Consider the following 26,591-nt stretch of genomic DNA (forward strand, 5'->3'; position numbering starts at 1 on the left):
GGAAGGCACCCGAGGATTCGGTTAGCCATGGCTTGTGTAAGCAAAAGGTTGGGAGGAGTGTCATCCATAAATAAAGAAAAACTAAACTAAAGTACATGTGTAAACAAAAGAGAAGAGGGATGATCTACCTTGTCTGGTAGAGATAACGTCCTTCATGGGAGCCGCTCTTGAAAGTCTGGTTGATGAGGTAGTTAGAGTGCCCACTACCATTCGTTGACAACAACAAACACCTCTCAAAACTTTACTTTTATGCTCTCTTTATGTTTTCAAAAACCAAAGCTCTAGCACAAATATAGCAATCGATGCTTTTCCTCTTTGAAGGACCTTTCTTTTACTTTTTATGTTGAGTCAGTTCACCTATCTCTCTCCACCTCAAGAAGCAAACACTTGTGTGAACTGTGCATTGATTCCTACATACTTGCATATTGCACTTGTTATATTACTCTATGTTGACAAACTATCATTGAGATATACATGTTACAAGTTGAAAGCAATTGCTGAAACTTTATCTTCCATTGTGTTGCTTCAATATCTTTACTATAAATTATTGCTTTATGAGTTAACTCTTATGCAAGACTTATTGATGCCCTGTCTTGAAAGTGCTATTCATAAAAAGTCATTGCTTTATGATTCGAGTTGTTTACTCATGTCATTACCATTGTTTTGATCGCTGCATTCATTACATATGTTTACAATATGATCAAGGTTATGATGGCATGTCACTTCAGAAATTATCTTTGTTATCGTTTTACCTGCTCGGGACGAGCAGGAACTAAGCTTGGGGATGCTTGATACGTCTCCGACGTATCGATAATTTCTTATGTTCCATGCCACATTATTGATGATACCTACATGTTTTATGCACACTTTATGTCATATTCGTGCATTTTCCGGAACTAACCTATTAACAAGATGCCGAAGTGCCGGTTCTCGTTTTCTCGCTGTTTTTGGTTTCAGAAATCCTAGTAACGAAATATTCTCGGAATTGGACGAAACGAAGACCCGGGTTCCTATTTTCACCGGAAGCATCCAGAACACCCGGGAAGGACCGGAGGGGGCACCGGGCCCCCGGACCATAGGCCGGCGCGGCCCAGGCCCCGGCCGCGCCGCCATATGGTGTGGCCACCCCTTCGACCTTCCGCAGCCGCCTCTTCGCCTATATAAAGCCTCCGTCGCGAAACCCCGATGCGAAGAACCACGATACGGAAAACCTTCCGGAGCCGCCGCCATCGCGAAGCCAAGATCCGGGGGACAGGAGTCTCCGTTCCGGCACCCTGCCGGAGCGGGGAAGTGCCCCGGAAGGCTTCTCCATCGACATCGCTGCCATCTCCACCGCCATCTTCATCACCGCTGCTGCTCCCATGAGGAGGGAGTAGTTCTCCATCGAGGCTCGGGGCTGTACCGGTAGCTATGTGGTTCATCTCTCTCCTATGTACTTCAATCCAATAATCTCATGAGCTGCCTTACATGATTGAGATTCATATGATGATGCTTGTAATCTAGATGTCATTATGCTAGTCAAGTGAGTTTTACTTATGTGATCTCCGGAGACTCCTTGTCCCACGAGTGTAAAGGTGACGAGTGTGTGCACCGTGTGGGTCTCTTAGGCTATATTTCACAGAATACTTATTCACCGTTGAATGGCATAGTGAGGTGCTTATTTATATCTCTTTATGGTTGCAATATGTTTTGTATCACAATTTATCTATGTGCTACTCTAGTGATGTGTTATTAAAGTAGTTTTATTCCTCCTGCACGTGTGTAAAGGTGACAGTGTGTGCACCGTGTTAGTACTTGGTTTATGCTATGATCATGATCTCTTGTAGATTGCGAAGTTAACTATTGCTATGATAATTGTTGACTGCCAAAACCCACCGGCGGGCAGCGGCCTTGTCAACACCGTAGAGCCGGGAAGAGCCTAGAGCTGCGGCTGGCTGAGACCCCTCCGAGCGACGGCCCGCAATGCTCTTCTGGTCACACGCGGCGATGCGAAGTGCAAGGGCGTGCCACCCGACCTATACCCGGTCGGGAAGGTGATGGGGATGCCTCGCTTAGTTTCTCCGCAGGGCATACATGTAAACATTAAATACGAGCCTCGATCGGCTCTCGGGTTATCCTGTGAATCGGCTCAAAGAGCCGATCCACCCATGATTCGTACGGGGTGCACGAATACTTGGTGGTCCTGCTTGATCAAGATAAAGCTAATGAGATCTACGACGATTTAGGGTTTTCACCGCATAATCGGATCATCCTACTCCAGAGTTGGGCCTCGCGGCCACGCACGGTGCTCGTAAGCCGATCCTAAACAAGGCCTAAAAACCAACATGAAGTTGATCCTCGGAACATCCTGTTTAGGACTTGCGAACGCCACCCTACGTGCCACTGGATCCTCCCCCCTTTGTAAGGCCTAACTATTGCGAGATATTAAACTAATCCTTGTAGAACAAGGAGCAATCGTAACGGATCAGATCTACTAAATAATGATCAAGCGGGGTGCCGCCCCCACACCCGAGATAGGTGTGAGGGCAGCTAGATATGCAAGGGTTGCACTACGTAAGCATGCTTAAACGAAGAACAATGCTAACCCTAACACATCCATGATAACTACGTTGCTCGCCATCAAAAGCGCTTCAGTACGAGCAACGCATGAACAACGCGGGGCTTGTGCTGCCTAGATCGCAAGATGCGATCTAGGCAGCATGTCGCTTACCTGATAGAAACCCTCGAGACGAAGGAGTTGGCGATGCGCCGAGATTGGTTTGTTTTGGGTTGAACGTGAGTTGTTGTTTATTCCATAAGCCCTAGGTACATATTTATAGTCCAGGGGACTTTCTAATGTGGGCGTGCACCAAACCGTGCACGGGTAAGATTCTACTTTCTAAACTAAGATGCAATCTAATATTTTACAGATACAAGGGCAATGAAGCCCAACTTAGCATAACAGGCCGATTCACATAATTCTCCATGTATACTTCCTTTAAGCCCATCTTGATCGCGGCCCACCTCTGACTTGGTCAAATTCTGGTGATAACACATGCCCCCCTGGTTTTGGAAATGACATTTCCAAAATCATTACGCTTTCTCTCGTCGGGTCATGTCGTGGCAGAGCAGAGCTGCCGCAGAATCCCCATCACGATGCCTTGCCCCTTCCACTTCTCCACGTGGCCGTAAAATTTTCCTGTTGGGCAACACCTCCTCGGAAACTGCTGTGACATTGAATCTCTCCCATATCCCCTTTATTTAACCGTTCTAAACAACTTGCGTCTCCTTCGTCCTCCTCGCATTAGCACCAAACACCCTCTGTGCCGCCATGTCTTCTTCCTCTTCCTCCGAGTTTTCCTACGGGTCCGACTCCTCCCGCGAGACGCCGCCAGAAATTCGTGCCCCGGAAGACTGGGACGAGGAGAGCCATGCTTCCTCCATTTGGTCTGAGGACGACAAGTCCTTGACCAGCGGGGATGAAGATCTCCAGTTCCTCGCCGATGGGGAACTGGAGCCCAAAAGTGAGGACGACCAGTTCTCCTGGGACGGCTGCCCCACTTCTGAAGAAGAAGGAGAAGAAGACGACGACGACGACGACTCCCTCGAGGGCTACCCGCCAGCGAAGCGCCTCCGCATGTGGTGGGACGACGACAGCAGCGACGACGAAGACGGGGATGAAGCCCCCGTGGAGGGCTACGGGAGTAGCGACGAGGAGCCCATCGGCGACAGCTGCCGATGAAAGTTCTGAGGATGACGATGAGGGCAGTGATGGCCCGTAGATTAGGATCTAATAGTGTAGGCCTAGCAGTAGTAGATTGGTCAATAGACCCTTCTTTTGTTCTTCCCTCTTTGAGCAATCGGCTCCCCATTGTAAGAAATCCGCATATTAATGAAGAATTCCTTTAGCTTGATTTCGCCGATTTCTTTCATGCTGAGTTTGTCGACCGTTGGCCTAATCCATGCTTAGTGACCGATGGTACCGCATCGGCTTCATGATAATCTGCGAGACGGGCCAATTCGGACATCCCTCCAAGCTAGCCGAGCTTCGCCGATGACGATGACACAGCCCGATTCTCGGCAAGCCGGCGACTTGATCTTTGAGCGAGCGACTTTAAAAGAGTCCTGGAACCGTCTTGGATGCTCAAACTGATGACTCTGTAACAGAACACCGCTCTCTAAACCAGTTGTGTTGCAGGGCTAGCCGATTCCACCTAAATCGGCTTCCTAGAGCGATGACCTTTAGGGCGAGCTGCCCCCCGAGCCTTAGTGAAGGCGAACCAGACACATGTGCCGACATTAGCCTTAACTCATGACGTGGCCCCAAGCAGAGAACCTTCAAGGTGAGCTGCCCCCCGAGTTTCCTTTGGTGGATCTAATGTAACCCATCCTTGACCTCGATCCGCACGCCCAGGCTGCTCCTGACATTGTTCTTGAAGAGAGGATCTGAGCTTCCAAATTACTCCATTGAGGAGTTCCTTCATAAAAAATCTCCCTTTGTGCTCCATTGACCCTCTGATCGTAACAGTTACTCCTCTTGAGTCGATGGCCATGCATCGGCTTACATATCCTTAAGTCGATGTCTGCTGCATCGGCTGTTCCAAAAATGTTTTTTTTATTTGGCCGATTTTTCTTAATCGGCCCCCAATGTTTCATTGCACGTATGTTCTCACATGTTTATCCGCACATGTTCATCTGATTATATGCTCCCCGAGCCGATACCTGCTGGATGACTGCAGATATCGGCTTGTATGGATAGCCGAGGCACCGCACTTGCACGTCGGCTTCGCAAAAATCCATGCTGACTCTCGTCTGCCGACGTGGCCACTGCTCAGTAGATCGGTGCTGAACGCAAGCAGAACATGTGGCCACTGCTCAGTAGCTCGTCCCACCGGGCGTGCCAGAATGTGTTGACTGCCAAAACCCACCGGCGGGCAGCGGCCTTGTCAACACCGTAGAGCCGGGAAGAGCCTAGAGCTGCGGCTGGCTGAGACCCCTCCGAGCGACGGCCCGCAATGCTCTTCCGGTCACACGCGGCGATGCGAAGTGCAAGGGCGTGCCACCTGATCTATACCCGGTCGGGAAGGTGATGGGGATGCCTCGCTTAGTTTCTGCGGAGGCATACATGTAAACATTAAATACGAGCCTCGATCGGCTCTCGAGGTTATCTCGTGAATCGGCTCAAAGAGCCGATCCACCCATGATTCGTACGGGGTGCACGAATACTTGGTGGTCTCGCTTGATCAAGATAAAGCTAATGAGATCTACGACGATTTAGGGTTTTCACCGCATAATCGGATCATCCTACTCCGGGTTGGGCCTCGCGGCCACGCACGGTGCTCGTAAGCCGATCCTAAACAAGGCCTAAAAACCAACATGAAGTTGATCCTCGGAACATCCTCGTTTAGGACTTGCGAACGCCACCCTACGTGCCACCGGATCCTCCCCCCTTTGTAAGGCCTAACTATTGCAGATATTAAACTAATCCTTGTAGAACAAGGAGCAATCGTAACGGATCAGATCTACTAAATAATGATCAAGCGGGTGCCGCCCCCACACCCGAGATAGGTGTGAGGGCGGCTAGATATGCAAGGGTTGCACTACGTAAGCATGCTTAAACGAAGAACAATGCTAACCCTAACACATCCATGATAACTACGTTGCTCGCCATCAAAAGCGCTTCGATACGAGCAACGCATGAACAACGCGGGCTTGTGCTTGCCTAGATCGCAAGATGCGATCTAGGCAGCATGTCGCTTACCTGATAGAAACCCTCGAGACGAAGGAGTTGGCGATGCGCCGAGATTGGTTTGTTTTGGGTTGAACGTGAGTTGTTGTTTATTCCATAAGCCCTAGGTACATATTTATAGTCCAGGGGACTTTCTAATGTGGGCGTGCACCAAACCGTGCACGGGTAAGATTCTACTTTCTAAACTAAGATGCAATCTAATATTTTACAGATACAAGGGCAATGAAGCCCAACTTAGCATAACAGGCCGATTCACATAATTCTCCATGTATACTTCCTTTAAGCCCATCTTGATCGTGGCCCACCTCTGACTTGGTCAAATTCTGGTGATAACAATAATATTGATGTGATCTATTCCTCCTACATATGCATGAAGGTGACAGTGTGCATGCTATGCTAGTACTTGGTTTAGTCTTTTGATCTATCTTACACTAAAGGTTACTAAAATATGAGCATTATTGTGGAGCTTGTTAACTCCGGCATTGAGGGTTCGTGTAATCCTACGCAATGTGTTCATCATCCAACAAAAGTGTAGAGTATGCATTTATCTATTCTGTTATGTGATCAATGTTGAGAGTGTCCACTAGTGAAAGTCTAATCCCTAGGCCTTGTTCCTAAATATCGCTATCGCTGCTTGTTTACTCGTTTTATCTGCGTTACTACTGCTGCGTTACTACTGCTTGTTTACTGTCCTGGGCAAAGCACTGTTCTGGTGCCATTGCTACTACTTATTCATACCACATGTATTTCACTATCTCTTCGCCGAACTAGTGAACCTATTAGGTGTGTTGGGGACACAAGAGACTTCTTGCTTTGTGGTTGCAGGGTTGCATGAGAGGGATATCTTTGACCTCTTCCTCCCTGAGTTCGATAAACCTTGGGTGATCCACTTAAGGGAAACTTCTTCGCTGTTCTACAAACCTCTCGCTCTTGGAGGCCCAACACCTGTCTACAAGAATAGAAGCTCCCGTAGACATCGATACGCTGTTGAAGAAGTCAACACCGAGGACAAGAAAAAGAAGAGGTTTCGAAGGGGTTAAGTCCCCAGTTCAAGGTACAGCTCCGAATGATGAGAGCAACTGAGTTCCAAGAGTTGGTGGATGCAGCCATCACTCTTGAAGATGACTTCAAACAACTGCAAGAAGAGAAGAGGAAGAAGGACAAGTTTGAGCCTAAGAGGTTTGTTAGCAACAAGCCCAATACTAGCTTGAGTTTCAAGCCAAGATACAACAACAACCACAATAGAAACTACTATGATAGCAGGAGGAACCAAGCGTTTCAGACTGCCAATCCAATGGTTTGCAGAAGCTGTGGACTTCCAGGGCATTTTTCCAAGGATTGCAAGAAGCCAAAGATTATATGCTTTGGTTGTCGCCAGGAGGGACACATGCTGAAGGATTGTCCCAAGAGAAACACCGGAGGAGGTCAATCTGGAGGAGGAGGAAGCCGAGGAGGAAACACCGGAGGGAACTGGAAGAATAAGAAGCCCTTCGGCAAGCTGAACTGCACCAGTCTGGAGGAGGTGGTCAACTCCGATCAGGCGGTGATAGGTACGCTCCAGATACTCACTCATCCTGGCAAAGTACTTTTTGATACTGGTGCAACTACATCATTCATTTCTCAACAATTCATCATCAAACATGGGATTAGTTGCACTAAGTTAGATACACCCATAACCATACTTTCCGCGGGGGGAACGATAGTAGTAACCCATACCAAACAAAAACAAGTCATCATGATCAATAAGTGCGCGTTTGACGCGGACCTGTTCATTTTACCGATGAAGGACATTGATGTCATTCTTGGTATGAACTGGTTAGAAGCTAATGGAGCATTGATCGACTGTGTGAACAAGACAGTATCTTTGAAAAGCCCCGATGGAAGTAGAATGATTTACCAAGGCGACAAACATACACAGATCGAAGTTGAGCTACAGCTGAACAATATGAAGGAGGTGAAGTTAGAAAATATAGCTGTAGTAAATGAATTCCAGGATGTGTTTCCTGCGGAATTACCTGGTATGCCAACAGATAGGGAGATAGAATTCACTATCGACCTAATTCCAGGAACAACACCGATTGCTAAGGCACCATACAAAATGGGGCCCAAGGAGTTGAAAGAACTTAAGGAGCAACTGGATGATTTGGAACAAAAAGGATTCATACAAGAGAGTGTTTCACCATGGGGATCACCTGTGATCTTCGTAGATAAAAGGGATGGAGGAAGAAGGATGTGCGGAGACTACAGGAATCTGAACAACGTCACAATCAAGAACAAGTATCCACTTCCAAGAATACAAGATCTATTTGATCAGGTTAGAGGCGCGGGAGTCTTTTCCAAGATTGATCTAAGATCCGGTTATCACCAGATAAAGATCAAGAAGGAGGACGTTCCGAAAACTGCCTTTGTTTCAAGATATGGACATCATGAATATCTTGTAGTGCCTTTTGGATTAACCAATGCCCCAGCAATTTTCATGAATCTCATGAATAAGATTTTCATGCCATGTCTAGACAAGTTCGTCATCGTATTTATCGATGATATCTTGATCTATTCCAAAGATAAAGCTGAACATGCTGAACATTTGAAGATAGTGTTGCAAACACTAAGAGAACATCAACTCTATGCCAAATTCAGCAAGTGTGAATTCTGGCTAGATCAAGTGGAATTTCTTGGTCATGTCATTAGTAAAGATGGAATAGCTGTTAACCCGAGCAAGGTAGCAGCAGTTCTAGAATGGGAAGCACCCAAGACTGTCAAAGAGATCCGAGGATTCCTCGGAATGGCGAGGATACTATCGGAGATTCATTGAAGGATTCTCCAAGATAGCAGGACCAATGACGAAGCTGCTAAGGAAGAACACACCATTCGTATGGTCAGATGAGTGTGAGAAGAGCTTTCAGACTCTAAAAGAGAAACTCACCACAGCACCGATGTTAGCAGTTCCTGAAGTTGGCAAGGATTACACCGTGTACTGCGACGCATCCAAACATGGATTGGGTTGTGTACTCATGCAAGATCGGAAGGTAATATCTTATGGATCGAGGCAACTTAGACCTCATGAAGTGAACTATCCAACACATGATTTAGAGCTAGCAGCAGTTGTATTTGCACTCAAAACATGGAGACATTTTCTCTATGGAGCTAAGTGTGAGCTCTATACGGATCATAAAAGCCTCAAATATTTCTTCACTCAAAAGGAACTCAACATGAGGCAGAAAAGATGGCTAGAATTAATCAAGGATTATGATCTGACAATCAATTACACTCCAGGAAAGGCCAATGTTGTAGCAGATGCACTGAGTAGGAAGAGCACCGGCGGAGTGGAACAAGAAATATCACCGGAGTTGAGGAAGGAAATAAGTCAAGCCCAAATACAACTCTGGGAGAAGGAAGCTCATGAGGGATTATCGGCTTTGCAAATAGCCGATGAGTTGAATGTTAACCTGAAGAATGAGATAATGATGGGTCAGCTGGATGATCCATTCATCGTGGAGGAGATGAGAAGGATAGATGAAGGAAGACCATCAGAATTTCACCGTGGAGAATCTGGATCATTATGGTTCCAGAAGAGAATTTGTGTTCCGGATATTGCTGAAATCAAGGAAGTAATACTCCGGGAAGCCCATCAAACACCATACTCCATTCATCCGGGGAGTACGAAGATGTACATGGATCTAAAGGAGCTATTCTGGTGGAACAATATGAAGAGAGAGATAGCACAATATGTGGCGGAATGCCATACCTGCCAAAGAGTGAAGGCGGAACACCAGAGTCCGGCAGGGAAGTTACAACCTTTACCTATTCCAGAATGGAAATGGGAGGAGATAGGAATGGATTTCATTACCGGACTCCCCATGACCAACAAAAAGAAGGACATGATTTGGGTAATCGTGGACCGGTTGACGAAGAGTGCACACTTCTTAGCGGTAAATCAACAGGACAAAGGAGAGAAACTCATTGATCTTTACATTAAAGAGATCGTGAGTAAGCATGGAGTACCTAAGAAGATCGTGTCGGATCGAGGATCCGTATTCACGTCAGCATTTTGGAAGCAACTACACGAAGCTTTAGGATCCAAGTTGGATTATAGTACCGCTTATCATCCTCAAACAGGTGGACAAACGGAGAGAACTAACCAGATTCTAGAAGATATGCTTAGGGCTTGTGCTCTAGACTTCGGAGGATCATGGGAAGAGCACTTACCACTAGCAGAGTTTTCATACAATAACAGCTATCAAAGCAGTATTAAGATGGCACCGTTTGAAGCTCTTTATGGAAGAAAGTGTAGATCACCGATATGTTGGTATGAAGCTGGAGCAAGCAAGGAGTTCAATCCTGATTATGTCAAGGAAAAGCAGCACATCATTGACATTATAAGAGATAGATCGAAGATAGCCCAAAGTCGGCAAAAGAGCTATGCAGACCAAAAGAGAAGAACATGGGAGCCAAGAGTTGGAGACATGGTATATCTTAAGGTGAGCCCGATGAAAGGACTCCAGAGGTTTGGAGTAAAAGGAAAACTCAGTCCTAGATACATCGGACCTTTCAAGATATTGAGTCAGAACCGAGGTTTAGCCTTTGAATTGGATCTACCAGGAAGGCTAGCACAAGTTCACAATGTATTCCATGTGTCACAACTCAGGAAATGCTTAAAGACCCCAGATGAGCCAATATCACATGCTGAGCTCGAGTTACAACCAGATTTGACTTACATCGAGAAGCCAACCAAGATTCTCGAGGAGAGCTGGAAACAACTCCGGAATAAAGCTATCAAGTATTGCAAGATACAATGGAAACATCACCCTGAGAGGGAAGCCACCTGGGAAAAAGAGGAAGACCTGAGGAAAACATACCCCGAACTCTTCAGGTATTACAACCACAACTTCGGGACGAAGTTTTCTTTAAGGGGGAAGGCTGTAATGTCCCGGGTTTAGAGACGATCGAGGGGTAGATTTTAGAAAGGGATGTGCATGGCATTGTAAATTCAGGGGAAATTTCGCGCTTTTAAACAAAAATTGCATCGAAGGGGGACAAGTTTCTCTCTCGACACCTTACGGGGTTAGGGTTTCGAGAGTGCGACAAACTTGTTTCCCATCTAACTAAATTAGAGTTTTGAGAAGAGAGGGAGAGTTTGCATCAAACTTAAGTTGCATGATTGAATTCTAAATTCAGTAGCATGGTTGAATTCAAACCAAAGTTGAATTTGAATTTCAAATTCAAATATTAAATAATTACCCTAAATAGTTGAATTGTGAGGAAATTCATTAAGTAAATAATACATAAAACACATTATGAATAATTTAAACAATAAGACAAGCTCATTAGAGAAAACCTTGAGCTTTATTGATTAACACACAAGATACATTGTCTTTACATTATTCATAATGGAAATAAATGAATTTTACAACACATTACAAGAATTGGAGAAATTGAAAAATAAAAGAAAATAAAAAGAAAAGTACAAGGATGGATCCTATCCTAAATACTACAAGATCATCTTCACTTGATCTTGGATTTGATGATCTCCATATCCATTTTGATCAACATCTTGATTCCCTGCACATAAAAAGAAAACAACAAAGCAACAATTATGCCAAGTGGCATTGCCACTTGGCAGGTTAGAAAGAAAATGGCAACAGAGAGGATATGCTCACAGCTCGCCGAGCTGATCCTCTCCAAGCCAAGTGCAAAGTATCGGGAACACACACACACACACAGGCAGCTCACATCGCATGTGTGCATGCTCACCAGACACACTCACACAGGGGAGTCACCAACACTTGCCGGGCTAAGCTGTCGAGCGGTGAAGCAAAGGCCAGCCATATATAAGCTTTTCACGACCAAACCCTAGCTATTTGCTTCATCCATCGACAAGCAACAGGGTAAGTCACCAAGAACACCAAGAACAGCTAGAACAGGAAGAACAGCCAGTGCTGTCCACTGAACCAAACCAAGAATCACAAGCCACAAGGAGGAGCAGGGCAAGTCAAGCAAATCACCAGAAGCAAAACCTCTACACCAACAATATTTCTAGGAGCTGGAGTGAGGTATACCAATCATCATGAACAAACCAGATGGTTTTGTTCATAAACAAGCATATGCACCAATCACACATAAGCAAAAGGGTAGATACCCTATGTTTGTGTCATCCTATGGCTAACTAGTCATTGGGTTCAAGCAAACATAGACATCAGCCAGTAGAGATCATCCAGGGAACATTGGTTGTGTCTACACATGGACACAACCAGAGAAATCCAACATGGATTCAAAACCCTGGCCGAGATACGAGCTCACTTGACAACCAGAGCTAGCTAAGCCATCAGACATGATAGACTATCATGTGTCTATCTTGTTTTTCAACATCAAAGCTACTGGTAATTCACCAAGTGATTAGCCAGTGAGCACCTATTCATCAAAGAAAGCCAACACAGGTGGGAGCTACCCTAACAGCAATGAATTACTGTCAGGGCTACCTCAACCACACCACAAAATCCCACAGATAAGCTCAGCACATCTATCATTACCCAGATGGGTTCAAAAGGGAGCTAGGGTACCCAACAGAAGTTGGCATCCCTCTAGCTCTACTAAATCAACTCATATGATCATCACCGCAAGGCAGTTCACATCATTTATCTACTCAATTAAGCAAGGTAACAGAGATAAATGAATTACACAAGTAACCAATGCACCAGAACCTTGCACATGACCCAGAAGATCACTGCAAGCAATAATCAATGCTTGAGTAAGCAATAGAACCCACTAGAACAAGTGTATGAGTCACACAGGTACCAGAAGGAGCACCAGATAGTCACTGTCAGAAGCATAACAACTAAATCATCAAGTTAATGTTAATCATAGGCTCATTAGTGCTTGCTAGCACTGGAAACAGATGACTATAAGCAAGCCTAGCACCAGAAATGAGCTATTCACTGAAGAAATTACACACAAGCCTTAATTGAATCACAGATAGCCAGATAAACCATTTTATGATTGTACCCATAAGCACATCAGCAAGGAATTGATGCATATGGACAACAATTAAGCAAAGCAGAGCCTACCATGAGCCAGAACACTTTAATCATCACACAAACAAGCATCGGCACTTGCAAATTTTGCAAGAATCACACACGATCAATAAGCCGGGGACCGGTTAATGCACTCACAGGAGAGATAGGCTACACATAGCAACAGCAGGAGCCAATAAGATTAAGCAAAGAATCACAGTATGCTCATGAGCAAGAGCTCATGAGGTATACCATCAAGTTATAGGGAAGAGCAGCTCAAACCAGTAGCACCGCAGCACAAGCAGCATCGCAGCAGCACAGCAGCACAGCAGCACGAGCAGAACAGCAGTAGCATCACGGCATGGCCGCACCTCTACGAGGCACGGCAAGCCAGTGACCAAACTAGACGAAGAAGAGGAGGAGAAGAAGAAGAACCAGCACAGGAGAGAGGGAGAGAAAGGTGGCGCACGTACCCGGGGCGAGAAGACGAGCAGATGCGGCCATGGCGGCCACGGCGGCGCACGCCGAGTGCTCGGTAGCACCTGGCCAGGCCAGGCCATGCTCCGACAAGCGCCGCAGCGCCCCACACCACCGTGGCGAGGCCCACGGCGGCGCCATCGCGCCTGGAGCCCAGGAAGCAGCGGGATCGCCACGATCCCGTAACCCTAGCCGCCTCGGAGGAGGTCGAAGACGAGCTGGAGTAGCAACCGCTCCAGATCGACGCAGATGAGGATGACCGCCGTCGTGGGGCGCGTCGATTGCGCACCATGGCGGGGGCCAAGTCCGGCGGAGTTCGCCGGAATCGAGCGGCGACGGCGGGGGCGACTCGAATCGCCAGAGAGGGGATTAGGGTTAGGGTTCGGACACGCGCGAGGGAGAGAGAGAGGAGTGAGGCTGGTCGAGCCGGACCAGGTGGGTCGGTCGACCTAACCCCACTGGGTTACACCGACAGGTGGGCCCAGGGGCATTTTTTCCATTTCACAATTCTTTATAAATACAGAAATTTTGAAAATACACAATAAATGTTTCCCAGCTCTAAAAAAATAATTAAAAATATGAACACCACTCAGTATAAAAAACTCTATCATAATAAAATATGAAATAGAATTTTTGAAGATAAACAAGAATAATTTCAAATTTGATGATTAAAAATAATCATTTAAATCACATATAGTATTTTCAATAATGAAAATAAGTCCATAAATTCTTTTGGACTTTAAAAACACCTTGACAACATTTCAAGGTTGTATGTTGCCCTAAATAAAGTATCCCCAAATTATTCTAAGTATTAACCTCTCATGAAATGATAAAGACATCGGAAGGGGGGAACAAAACCTAAAAGCTGGAATCATGCATCAATGCTTCTTTAACCATTGCCCTTATCGGACAATGATGCTATTTTTCAGAACCGAGAGGACAAGGCTCGATCCACACCTTCCAAGCTGCAAAACTTTGCGGTGTTCGAGCAAGTTCATCACTTGCTCATGTCATTTGAGTATTTCTATCAAATTACTTGCAAAGTATTATGGTTATCACTATTGCATAAAAATCAAAACCACTACTTTCATAACTATGAATATGACTATGTGGTGGGCAATGGAACCATGGATTGTGTTGATATGGTGGAGGTTCCATTGCACGGGTTTATATCCATCTAGGATTAAACAACAAATGTCGCCGATGATTCTTGTGCCGTAATACCCGTGTTAACCATAAGATCCGGAGTGGGACGGAGTAGTCAAAAGTGTTTCCACCTCTCGTTCATCAACGGATGCGCTTTACCGTAGACACTTGTATCCGTCGGGGCAAGCGGTTGGGCTGGGGAAGCCTTAAGTCCCCACGGCATAGTCCGTAGACACTTGTCGCTCGAAGTGCAAGCGGTTGGCTGGGGAGGCCTTAAGTCCCCACGGTATTGCGGTCTATGATGGGTTGCAGCTACCGGCGAAGGAGTTTGGTTAACGAGTCCCAAGCTGTTGTCGTGGTCGGGGTCCACCCGTGAGTGGGAATAATGGGACCGGCGAGGACCCAGGATCGGGGTATGCAACAAAGGGTGGGTGTTCGAGGTAGCGGAGGAACATGATTGGCTAGACCTTATACCGGGCCTCACACCGAAGGAAGTGTGGACGGGAAAGCTGCTCGGTTGGCACCAAGGTTAAGATCTCTTATGGGTAAAGCAACACACCTCTGCAGAGTGTAAGAGCTGTGACCTGTCACTCCTCGTTCCGGGATGAGGAAGCTGCGAACGCGGTCGGAAAGGAGCTCCATGAAGTTCTAGTAAACCGGTGAAGGCTGACGGACATAGCTCTTTGGAATAAAAGCAATCTCTTGAAGAAATGTTTACCAAAACTTGCATTGGTATTAGACTTTACGGTCTAATATCGTAGCTAGTGCATTAAACACCTCTTATCTATAATGAACTTGTTGAGTACGCTCGTACTCATACCACTCTTAAATCCCATGCTTAGATTGTACGAATCGTACCGGAGGAGGACTACGACAACAATGAAGGAGCCGAGATCATCGGTTATGATGAACCTGACCTCTCGGGAGGTGTTGAAGGCGTAGACTATCTCATAGTCTACGGATCCGGGAGGCTTCCGGAGGAGAACAAGCCTAGAGATATCCGATAGTAGCGATAGCCAGAGCAGCCCGAACTCTAGTATTTAGCTGCTCGAGGCAATAAATGTATAGTTTAATGAGACTCTTATATTGTAAGCTAAGTTGGGTTCATCCCGAACCCAGGAGTATTCCTCTGAGGACCCAAGAGGAGCTCCAAGACAATATATGTTTGATGCTTGTAATAATAAGTGAATGAGTTATGGACCACCGCTATGTTACGTTGTACTACTGCGAGGGATGTAATATTTGCGGAATGGTACTTCGTGAATGTTATATCAACGACTGGCATACTACAACATGCAGTGGTATGCAGGGTCACCACAGAACCTCTTCAATTTCCATGTTGATTGGAAACAGTTTGCTCTTATGGAAATTAATCCTGATGCCATAAAGTTGTTCAAAGCACGTTAGTGTCATTTTAAATTTAAAGTAACCCTGGGATCACTCTCCAAGAACAATAAAGTGTCACCATCTTACTGGAGAGTGACAACACCCCTAGGATGAAAATTAGGAAACATCCCTCTAAATCAGGCCACACTCTACGACATGGGCATGGCCCATCGGGTACCCACCGTTAACATACCTGGTGCAGCACAACTAGAATCCCACCTGATGATCTGCTAAGGACCACGAAGCCCAAGATAATCTAACAACCATGAGACATTGCAAGCCCATGTTCCTGATGTGAGGAACAAGGACACGCCTAAGATTAGTGACAAGGTATTAACTTATCAATGCCTACAAGTTGTAGACTAGGGTTTCGCGGAAAGTAGAGGGCAAGTAGATCTCGAAGGTTTCAGCCGAAAAGGTGCTCAACTATGAAAAACCAGGGTGTATGTTGACAATGATTCGATCCTTTCTTTCTCCCTCGGCTCCCCTTTATATAGGTGGTGGAGCCGAGACTTTCGTATCGTACAAGTTACAAACTATCGAGAGACTCTTCGAGTTTGTGCCGTACAATTACAAATCTCTTTATTCCTAATCTATTTCTATCTTCCATATCGACGGTTTATTGGGCTTCCGGACTTTGTAATCTTCGGGTCGTGGGCCTTCGATCATCCCCGGGTACCTTATTCGGCAGGCCCATCTGGGATGCCTATGTCAATTAGGAAACCCTAGAATTCTATTCCGACTTGTAATCGACCTAGCCATGGTACCCGAGACATGTCCTCTAATATAAAGGCTAGGAGGGGCCGTCGGACGGATAGACTCTCATACCTCCGAACTCACACATAATCTACCCTAGGCATGATCCAATCTTCACCACCATATATATAGCCATCACGGCGATATTGTAATCTCCATCAATAGTCAACATCAGATAGACAAAAAGTAGGGTATTGCCCTCCCGGGAACTGAACCTGGGTAAACATCATCTTCTTCTTTCCTTGTTAGTCGATGAATCTACCAGCGCGCTTCTTTTCTTAAACCCAAATCCATCTTCAGTGGACAGTGTTGTGGATAACCCCGCGTCACTCTATGTCTTAACTAACATCCTAGAAAATGCATCCACAATAGAGTTAAACAAGACATGAGCAATGCAAATGGTGTAAAAAATTGCACCGGTTAAAAGCAAAATATAGGGAATGATGTAAAAAACATTGCATGATCAAATAGGTAGAGTGATAGATCACCGTTTTAGGGCTCTCGTGCTTTAGAAATTGTTGATGCGCTCGTAGACACAGTGCGGATCAGTCGACAAGTTCTTATCGAGTGCCAACATGGCACTGCACATCGTCGATACAGGTCCGCCACCCACGCGGGCCAGACCACGCCACACAGTCCGGTGGGCTCACACACATGGCAGCGAGCGGAGATGCACAGGTACAGCCACGGTTAACCATGAACGAACTAAAGGTCTGACGGATCGTTAGCCGGTCGCTGTTGGCCTACCCGTCTGGTCCTCCGTCTCTTTTATCTCGTCGTAGAATGTACCAAAACATCCCCACACTAGCCCCGCCATGGCTGGACCCGACCCTAACCCACACGTCGAGCCCGTGCATGCTGACGAGTGACGTCCATGCATGATCCACACACACACACATCGGCGTGCCGATCGGCCCCATATGTCTCGACTGGGAGTTCACGGATGGTAATCCCCAGTTGGGCCTCACATTATTGAGCAACTCATGGAATGACGTGTGCTATCCTAAGCAGCATCAATGAACGGATTATGCACGCAAGTCGTAGGGCTTGATCATCAGGTTGCGTCGCCGCTTTCGTATCTCTCGCTCTAGTGGAGTCCTGCTGGAAGATGTGTCTTGTAAAGCGCGAATCGAGCACATGTTCGTGCGGGCTGCTTTCCTCTGCTAGCTTACATCAACTCTAACAGTCTGTGAAAAACGAGCTGGAACTAAAAAATTCCGGCCACAATACAGGTTCAAGTCGAAAGAGGTTTAGAATGGAGCCTGAACTTGCGGTCTTGCCCGTAAAATGAGTCCGGAGCTTGAGAAACTGGACGGTCGCCCCGTATTTATAAAGGCGAGTTGGGTTCCAAAACCCTACTCCCCCGCCGCCGCTCCGCCGCGTCTCTGCTCCACCTCCGGCGAGAAATTTCGTCGCCGTCTTCCGCTTTTCCGCTCCGCGGCCACCACCCTCCCTCCGCAGTGGCGCACGCAAGACGAGCCGGTAGGGGAGGGGGCCGAATCGGCGGTGGAAAATTGCCATCGCGTCCGCCGGGTGTGCGGTCGGAGGCAGACCGCGCGAGGCGGGCGCGCTCCGACGGAACTTGGAAGCGGGTGGCCATAGGTGGCCGCGTAGGTTCGCGTGCCGGCCTGCGCGGTCGGAGGCGCGCGATGGGGAAGGCGACGCGCCGCCTGCCGGCTCGTGCAGCCCGCCGCTGCCGGCGACAACAATGACGACGAGGAAGACATCCCGCCTCTCACCTGCGGGAGCTCGGCGGAGGCGGTGCCGTTTGAGGTGGCCGCACTCGTCCTCACATAGGCGTCGCCGCCGCGCGTACAACCCCGGTGACAATCCTGGAGCCAATTTCATAGTTTTTGGAATCAAATTAGCGAGGAGGAGTAGGTTTAGTTAGTATTTTGATTAGGATGTGTAAATTATGTTCGAATGTAGCTCGATTGGTGCAAGATTTCAGTTTATTTCGTATGGATCATCGGAGCAAAATTTCCCGCGACTTTTGATTTCCGTTTTTCAGTTCGCGTTTTCGGTTTCTATTCTGCGCGGCGACTAAAATCATCGAAATTGAAAAATTCGAGACACCGAACTCCATGTTTTCGGTTTCAGTTCATACGGGCACTAATAGAGATGCTCTTAGCTAACTCCATCTCCAGGTCAAAGCGGCAGCGGCAGTCGGCATTACCCAACAGCGAATTCATGTGACCCGGGTTGAAATTTTTTTCCAAGTGGAGAAATAACGTGACACGGTGACAGCGAGTCCCCAGTACGTCCAGGTGATCCACGATCCACGATCCTCGTGGCTGACCGCGCCGATCTGCCACGTGAACCTCTGTTCCAGACTGCAGACGGAAATCCTGCGTCTGCATGTTCGCTTGCGGAAGCTTGTAAAGCGATACGAGCGTACACGTATGTGCCACGTCGACCGTCGACTTCGGGTGAACTGTTGTCCGACTGCGAGGAGAGAAAGATCCTTCAGGCCGGTCGATCGCGCTGCACGCAATCGGTGTAAATTGTTGGATAATTAGACACAATTTTCATGATTAATTCTAGAATATAAAACATGATGACAATAACTACTAACATGTGAAACTCGAACATAGTAGATGCATTAATCAACATGAGTAGCAGCAGCACAAACAGTAAAGCATCCATCGCTAAACAGATCGAGATTTGTCGCACGTACCGATCTGGTGGAGGTGGCGGTGGAGGTGTAGCAGATTATGTCGTAGCAGTAACGTTGTTGATGACAACGTTGTTGACGACAGGGACGACGGGTCGAAGTAGACGGCGTTGAAGACGACGGTAGGCAGCACCGCCCGACTTGGATGAGTGGTTCCGGAGACCTGCTCTCCCGTTCGCGGATGCACGTCGGCGCGCGGGATGGAGTAGGCTATGATGGCGGCGCAAGCAGAGAGAGGTGGAAACCCTAACTCGTGTATTAGACGTGATTCTGCGGTAGCCGGGCAGGAGATTATATAGGCTCAGGAAACCCTAGGCAACGTGGACCACGCCCACGTCGCACGATCCGGGAGCGACCCGAACCGACTAACTGCGACGCGTCCGTCTAGGACTCTGTTCGTTTTCCTGAGCTGCAAAAAATAAGGAAAGTCTCGGCTCGAGGCTCAATCCACTCACCACAAGCGCGTCGCGTCGAGCGAGGAGGAGGAGAAGGAGCGCGCGCGTGTAGCACTCCTTTTCTCACTCACTTACTAGTGGTGTAACAACCCATCTTATAAGGTGGTCTAACTTCCTCCCAACTTTCAATGTGGGACTAAACTTCACCTCTTGCCGCTCGCTAGTGAGACTGCTATCGGCTGAGATCAAGCTCATAAGCTGCTAGCTAAGTGAGCTTTGAGATTTATAGAAAAAATCTGAAATCTAGTATGGGCCACCAAATGTGGGCCCAATATTTCAACACAAATACGTGTGTGAGCCTGGGAGCACTGATCCAGCGCGCGCCCATGCTGCTCGCGGTGGGTTGTAGCGTAGTTTTGTGCACAGCCCTTCAAACATTCCGTCTGCAGATAGACTTGAAAATGATGAACCCTTGGATCAGCAAGCTAAAACAGGAAACAAGGACTGAATCCTGGTTCAATCAACGATCGAACGTGCATGTCCATGCCTTCTCTCTTATCTTCTTCCGCACGGCGTTGGCCTCACATGCAGTGTTGCACACCACGGGGAGAGTCAGCTCTCAAGCAAGTAATAACAAGGTACTCGTACTCATCTGCGGCCACGGCGAGCAGGGGCTGCACGAGGAGCTATCACAAGTTATCAACGAGAGCTCAGTTTGATACGGGCATCACGGTCACCGCCACTGGCTCCTGGACCTGAACATGTCTACTTGTGCATCAACAGCAGTGCGACTTCGCGTACCCAGAAATGCCCGTATCAAAATTAGTCGTAGCAGTAGGAGGAGAATCCGCACAAGTTGGCCGCGCCTCACATGCGCTAGGTGCAGCCGTCGGCGTCCAACTTCTCGGCCCGCACATGCACCTGAACCAATCATGAGTCGGACTCAGTTACCTTTTGTCGCTTTCACCGGTGACCTCTTCGGGCAAATTTAAGGACAACCGGCCGGGCGAGACGCCACGTACGTACTCATACGCCACTGCATGTGCCCTTTATTTCATCGGTATCTTGTATCCTTAGGGAAATACTAGGACAATGCCCGCACGTTGCTGCGTGAAAGAAAATATATTAAGCTTAAAATAGAAAACAAAAAACAGTTGTGAATAAATACACATACATAAACAATGCAATATTTTACCTTCCGAGAGATAGTCATATGTTAAAGTATTATTCTATGTCTATCATCTTCCGCTGAAACTGGAGATAAGGCCAACTTTTATGATGATGGAGGCAATGGTTCTTCATTCATCAATTCTGAACTAACAGTAGAACATTCCGAAACGATAGATGCGGTGGAGATGCTAAGAGATGACAATGGATAATCTAAAACACATGTTTTAGAACTTCGTCTTTTAATAGGTCTATTATCAAAATCATCAACAATGGTTGATTCAACGTTGAATTCAAATTCCTGAAATAACAGAAAAGTTGTTTTTTATAATTAATGAGTTTTGAGCACAATCACATAATTCATCTATTATAGCACTACAACACATATTCTGCTTCCAATCTAGACTACGTGTACATCTCATCTACTTTGATACTTACAGCACGGTGAAAGATGATAACAATTTGAAGGAGATGGAATGAATAACTATGGTCAGAACTGATTGGCCTAGAGAGCTAAGCTAGGACGTATGGTGTATGCTAAGCTAGGACGTATAACAGGCACGCGCCCGCACCACGGTCTTCACTTGCGCCTGCCGCGCTTCTTCTCGCCGTTCGCGGAGGTGTTGGCGCCGGCGCCACCGCCAGCGCCCTGCTGGAGGAGGTCCACGAGGCAGGGCTGCTTGCAGTTGATGCAGGTGGGGAAGTCCTTCTCCACCATGCAGTACACGAGGCACCGCGTGCAGGCCCCGATCACCATCGGCTACTTGCTTCCGGGGCTGCCATCCGACGACACGCAGGAGCTCGGCGAGGACGACCCGCTGTCGTCGTGGCCGTGGCCGCCGTCCACATCCATCATCACCGGCGGCGACAGGTTCAGTTGCAGCTCCAGCATCGCGCCGCCTTTGCCATTGCCGCGGTTCATGGCTCGCACACAACCAACACCTGCACAAACAAGAGCATATTAGTACAGGATGTAGCAAACATTAGAAGTACAAGATATGCATCAGGAAGAAAGAACACGGAGCGGAGCAGAGTTGCTACCTGAACCTTGTGAAGAGGAGCCGCAGGGCGTCGCCCGTGGCGCCCGCGGAACACAGAGAGCGATAGAGCACAACGCCCAGTTTGGGGAGCTCGGTCCGAGGGGCCGACGCCCGCGGCACCCGGGGGTGGTCTCCCGCTTCGACGCCGCCCTCGCCGCGCGCCTCGGGAGCCTGCTGCCCTTGCCATCCTCCCCGCTCGTGGCGCTGTCGCGTCTGGCCGACCTCCTTGCGGCCACGCTCGGGGACGTCGCGCCCGCGCTCTCCTCCGCCGCCGGCCAGGGGGGCCTCGCGTCTGCCGCCGTCGCCGTCCACCTCGATGCGGGCGTCGCGCTCCTCGACGCCTGCAACGCCATCGCCGCCCGCGTCGACCTCCTGCGCCGCCGCAGCCTCCTCTCCCGCCTCGCGCTCCACCTCCTGTCATCGGGCTGCAGCTCCCCGTCGACTGTCCAGCGCGCGCGCGCGCCGCGCTCGCCGACCACGGCGGACGGGGCGCCGGGGATTCCTCGCCGCCCGTGTCACTCCCGTGCGTGCTGTTCGTCAGCCCGCTCCGTGGGCAGGTAGGTGGCTCGCCGGCGCCTCCCGCGTCCTCCTCGCCGTCAACGCGGTCTCCTCGCTCGCCGCGACGGCCGCGGCAACCATCCTCGGCGGCGGGAAGCTCAATTCCGGCTCCTTCCCCCTCCTCGTCTCCGGCGACCTCTCGTGGGCGGAGCCCCTCAACGCGCTTGCCAGCCAGCTCGCCGTCCTCGCCGACGCCAACACCAGCGAGGTGGACGCCGTGGACGATTCCGGCTCCTTCCCCCTCCTCGTCTCCGGTGACCTCCCGTGGGCGGAGCCCCTCAACGTGCTCGCCAGCCAGCTCGCGGCGCTCCTCGAAGGCAGCACTGAAGCCCAAGACGCTGGGGACGACGAGGCGGCGGTGCGCGCCGCGGCGCGGGAGGTGGAGAAGTGGACGGAGGAGCTGGCTGCGCTGCTGGACCGTCTGACCGACGCCGTCAACGGCGTGTTCCGCGCGCCGCTGCACCTCCGTGACCGTGCTGTCGAGCTGGGCAGCTTCGCCGTGGGACCTGCCGCGGACTACCGTGTTGACCAAAAGAAGAAACAAAACGAACCGGTACATGGCACTTTGCCGTAATATGGAATTTGGTGGGAGGATAAATCCGTCCAATAAAAAATTGGACGAAAATTTTGGCAGAAACCTTAGCTCCTTTATTATTAGATATAGATATAGACTAGGAAAATGCCCGCGCGTTGCTGCGAGAGGGCAAAGTATTCTAACTTCAAAACAAAAAATAGAACATTGCTCTAGCAACATCATGGTAGCAACATAGTAAAAAGCTAAATTGTTACGATTCCGCACAAATAACAAAGACCAATCAAAGGAGACCATGAGACACCTTATCATGGGTTGCCCATTCTCGGACGATCTGTACGAGGTGCTAACCTAGATGCAATCCACGACTGGACCTCTAGATCAGGAGGACGACTTCGTCGAGTGGCGGAAGACGGCTATCCGATCTACCCGGTTGAGTCAGCTTTTCGAAGGCAGCCGAGGTACTCGGTCGGGAGCATTCCGAGTGTGCCACGAATGGCGAAGCGAGCCACGATGGCGAGACCCACTCGAGTAGTGTGTGCACGGTCTGGAAGATCCACCTCAACCGGCGGCGGGTGAAGGAAGCGAGAGCGACAGTGGTTGCCCTTTTCCCCCTGCATCTGAACTTTTTTTAGCTGGGTGGTGGCAATCTTCCTAATTAGGTTTGAACAATAGATGAAATTTTAAGTTGGATATAAAAAATGGCAGAAGCCTTAGCTTCTTTACTGTTTATGGGTTTCAACAAAAAAAACGCTTGAGTCACGCTTCAGCTGATCACTTCAGCTGTCACCATAGCCATGTCCCGCCATCCCTTCCAAGATGTATTCACTCCCTTAAGGTGGGAGAGTAGAAAAAGACGGATAGGTCGTTGGGAATGAAGTCCGAAGTTGGTAGCCTGCATTGTTTGAGCTAAACTACTGCACTCTCTGAGAAGCGGAGACTATATACACTAAATAGAAAAACATCTTTTATGGATGGAGAGTAAGAAAATATGGACCGAACTGAAGGTTTGTACTTCTTAACTTTACTAACCAAAGTATTCAATAGACGATGTGTGCATTCTTCACAACCCGAACAACAAAGAAAATAAATTAATCCGAGCGCTTACGGCGACAGACAATTAACAGCTGATCAATTGAGCTCTCACGAGCATATGAACGAACAGGTAGGGAGCGAACAATTAACACCTGATTGATTCAGCTCTCAAAGTAGTGCTGGCCATGGCCTTCAGCGGGCAGACGCGAAACTGAATGAGCAATATTTCTTTATCTTCAGGGATCCAATCTTCGCAGCAACGGATTCACATCTAATCATCTAATCGATCCGCGCTACTTGCTCACCTCCGTCGTGGTGGCCGCGGCCGAGGCTGCACCGGCGCGGGGGCCGCCTTGGTGATGGTCGCCAAGGGCTGCTTATTCTCCGACTGCCTCGACACCAGCCGTGCGTGGTCGTCAGGGACCTGGAAGATTCGGCGGCCTGTTCTCCGCATCGAGCCCGCACGCCAGACCCCAGCCTCGCGTCGCGCCCCTTCCAATCGAGCGCCGTCAGGCCTCGACCCCCGCCTCGACGCTCCCTAACGACCGCTAGTTCCTCCCAGTCGTCTACGCCTCCGTGCTCGAGCTCGACCCCTAGCTCCTTATGCCGAGTTCCCTCGACACCGACCAGACCTCGCCGTCCCCAACGACCTCAAGCCCCGGCTGGATGCTACCGGCGGCCACGCCACCACTCTGTTCCGGTTGAGGCTACGTACGCCTCACCTTCCTCCGCGCGGCCCCACGGCTCGATCTCCCGGAGATCTGGTAGGCGCACACGGCGGTGGGCCTCTCACGCGAAGATTGGGGAGGCACCCTGTGCGGGTCAGGAGTCAGGACGGTCGGCGAGAACGGAGGAAAAGCGCAAGAGGGAAAGAAGAAAAATAAACGAACCGGTACCATGGCATGTACATGTATTATGCGTTTTTGTGGGAGGGCAAAACCGTCTAACAAAAAGTTGGACGAAAATTTTGGCAGAAACCTTAGCTCCTTTATTATTAGGTATAGATTTCTCTTAACTACCAAATCAATATAACACATCAGTCCACACGCACAAGATAATAATAATTCAATAAAAGTCCACAAAATAAATTCATTGATAATTTAAATATGTTTTAATTTTTCTTGTAGTAGTAGTCTCAAACTTTAATTTATATTATATTGTATTTGACATAATCAATTATTATTTCATTTCATTTTAATTAAATAATACTATTTTAGACTTGTTAAAAAAGTAATGTACTTCAATTTAAATCTACCCCTATCTCTTGTTGTCGCTTTGTATATCCCACTCGCGTTATAATTTTGATGTCAGAAATCTCTCTCTATCATACACAAACATTTGATACGCACGAGATGATGATTCACACCAAAAATTTAGAACAGCAAGCAATAGCAAGATAGCTGCAGATAGCAATGCTGTACCTGCTAGCAATTAGCAGCAACTTCATCATGAAACCAACAACCTCCGTATACCTCTGCTACTATCCAGCGCCACGCTGTTAGTTGAAGAACAAATGTGCAAGTAGCATGCATTCTTCTTCCTTCTTCGTTCTTCTACTATCTGCAGCTAACGATGAAACCAACACACTCCCCCGTCCCGGCCACAGCAACCATCCCCTACTTTGCCTCGTCCAGCACCACCACTTCTACTCCTTCCCCCACCACCATGGCCCCTCCCCGCCGTCGCTGCTGAGATGCTTCACCGCGCAGAATAACTCGTCTGGCTCGCGGCGAGAAGACTGAAACGCAACTACAGCTCGCCCTGACCATGCCGCGGCAAGTTCACGGTCCATGTCCTACGCCGTCGACTGGCCCTTCTCGTCTGGCATCCTCGTGGTAGCGGTAGTGCTCGTCCTCTTAGTAATACGGCATGCAACATTGATGACTTCGGGCGGCGGCTGAGCACCTCGACACCGGGCGTGCAAGCAGCCGGTCAGGTCATCGGGTCTCCAGCCAGCGCCACGGTCCACGCCGCCGCAGGTCATCAGGTCTGCTGGAGATTCAGTCCACAAAGAAGTGATTCAGTCCACAAATTGAAATCTCCACTCATCAACTCTAGTCTGCAGGAGATAGCCTTACGGGATGCCTGACTTAGGATAAGCCGCATAGAGACGGTGCAGTGCAGAGCCTTTTGGCCATGAAACTGGACGATAGCACTCGGACGATCAATTGAGCATCAGAGCATCCAGAGAACGCGGCCCGCAGGTTCCGTGCGGTGGTGTGCCAATTGATATGCAGAGATAATGGCCTGCCGGTTCTAGGTAGTGCTCCCTAATCAGCAAAAACTTCTCGATGAAATTGCTCCTGATAGTGATAGGTCGACCGTATACGACTATCTAACTGGAAAACACCTCGCCGACATGGACGCCGCCCCCTTCCCAGATGTTGGAGAGGCATCAGAAGGGACGCAGTCGCCGAAGGTCTCCGTCGGGAGCATCGGACTGTCTTCGCGCGTCGATTCATTGCCATAGGTGGATGCGGCGCCATGCCAAGATCGCTCCGCTCGTTCCCGTGGACTGCGCCACCTCCTGGGTAGCGGTCACCTCCGACTCGCTTGGTCCATGGAGACCGGCAAAGGCAAACTGTCAGCGACCAAGAGCAGCCAGAAGATCATCGAGAGGGAAGCAGGGATGATTCAACTGACATGCCAAGGCCCAAGAGAAATGCTAAGAAGCCCAGCTGGTTATCGGA

General features: G+C 48.7%; 2 pseudogenes; one reads left to right on the plus strand and one right to left on the minus strand.

Annotated features, from left to right (window-relative positions):
• Positions 1 to 21,040: 21,040 nt before the first annotated feature.
• Positions 21,041 to 21,872, minus strand: LOC124705793 (annotated as a pseudogene).
• Positions 21,735 to 26,371, plus strand: LOC124647842 (annotated as a pseudogene).
• Positions 26,372 to 26,591: the final 220 nt, after the last annotated feature.

The sequence above is a fragment of the Lolium rigidum genome, chromosome 4 (assembly GCF_022539505.1).
Source record: "Lolium rigidum isolate FL_2022 chromosome 4, APGP_CSIRO_Lrig_0.1, whole genome shotgun sequence".
Classification (NCBI taxonomy): domain Eukaryota; kingdom Viridiplantae; phylum Streptophyta; class Magnoliopsida; order Poales; family Poaceae; genus Lolium; species Lolium rigidum.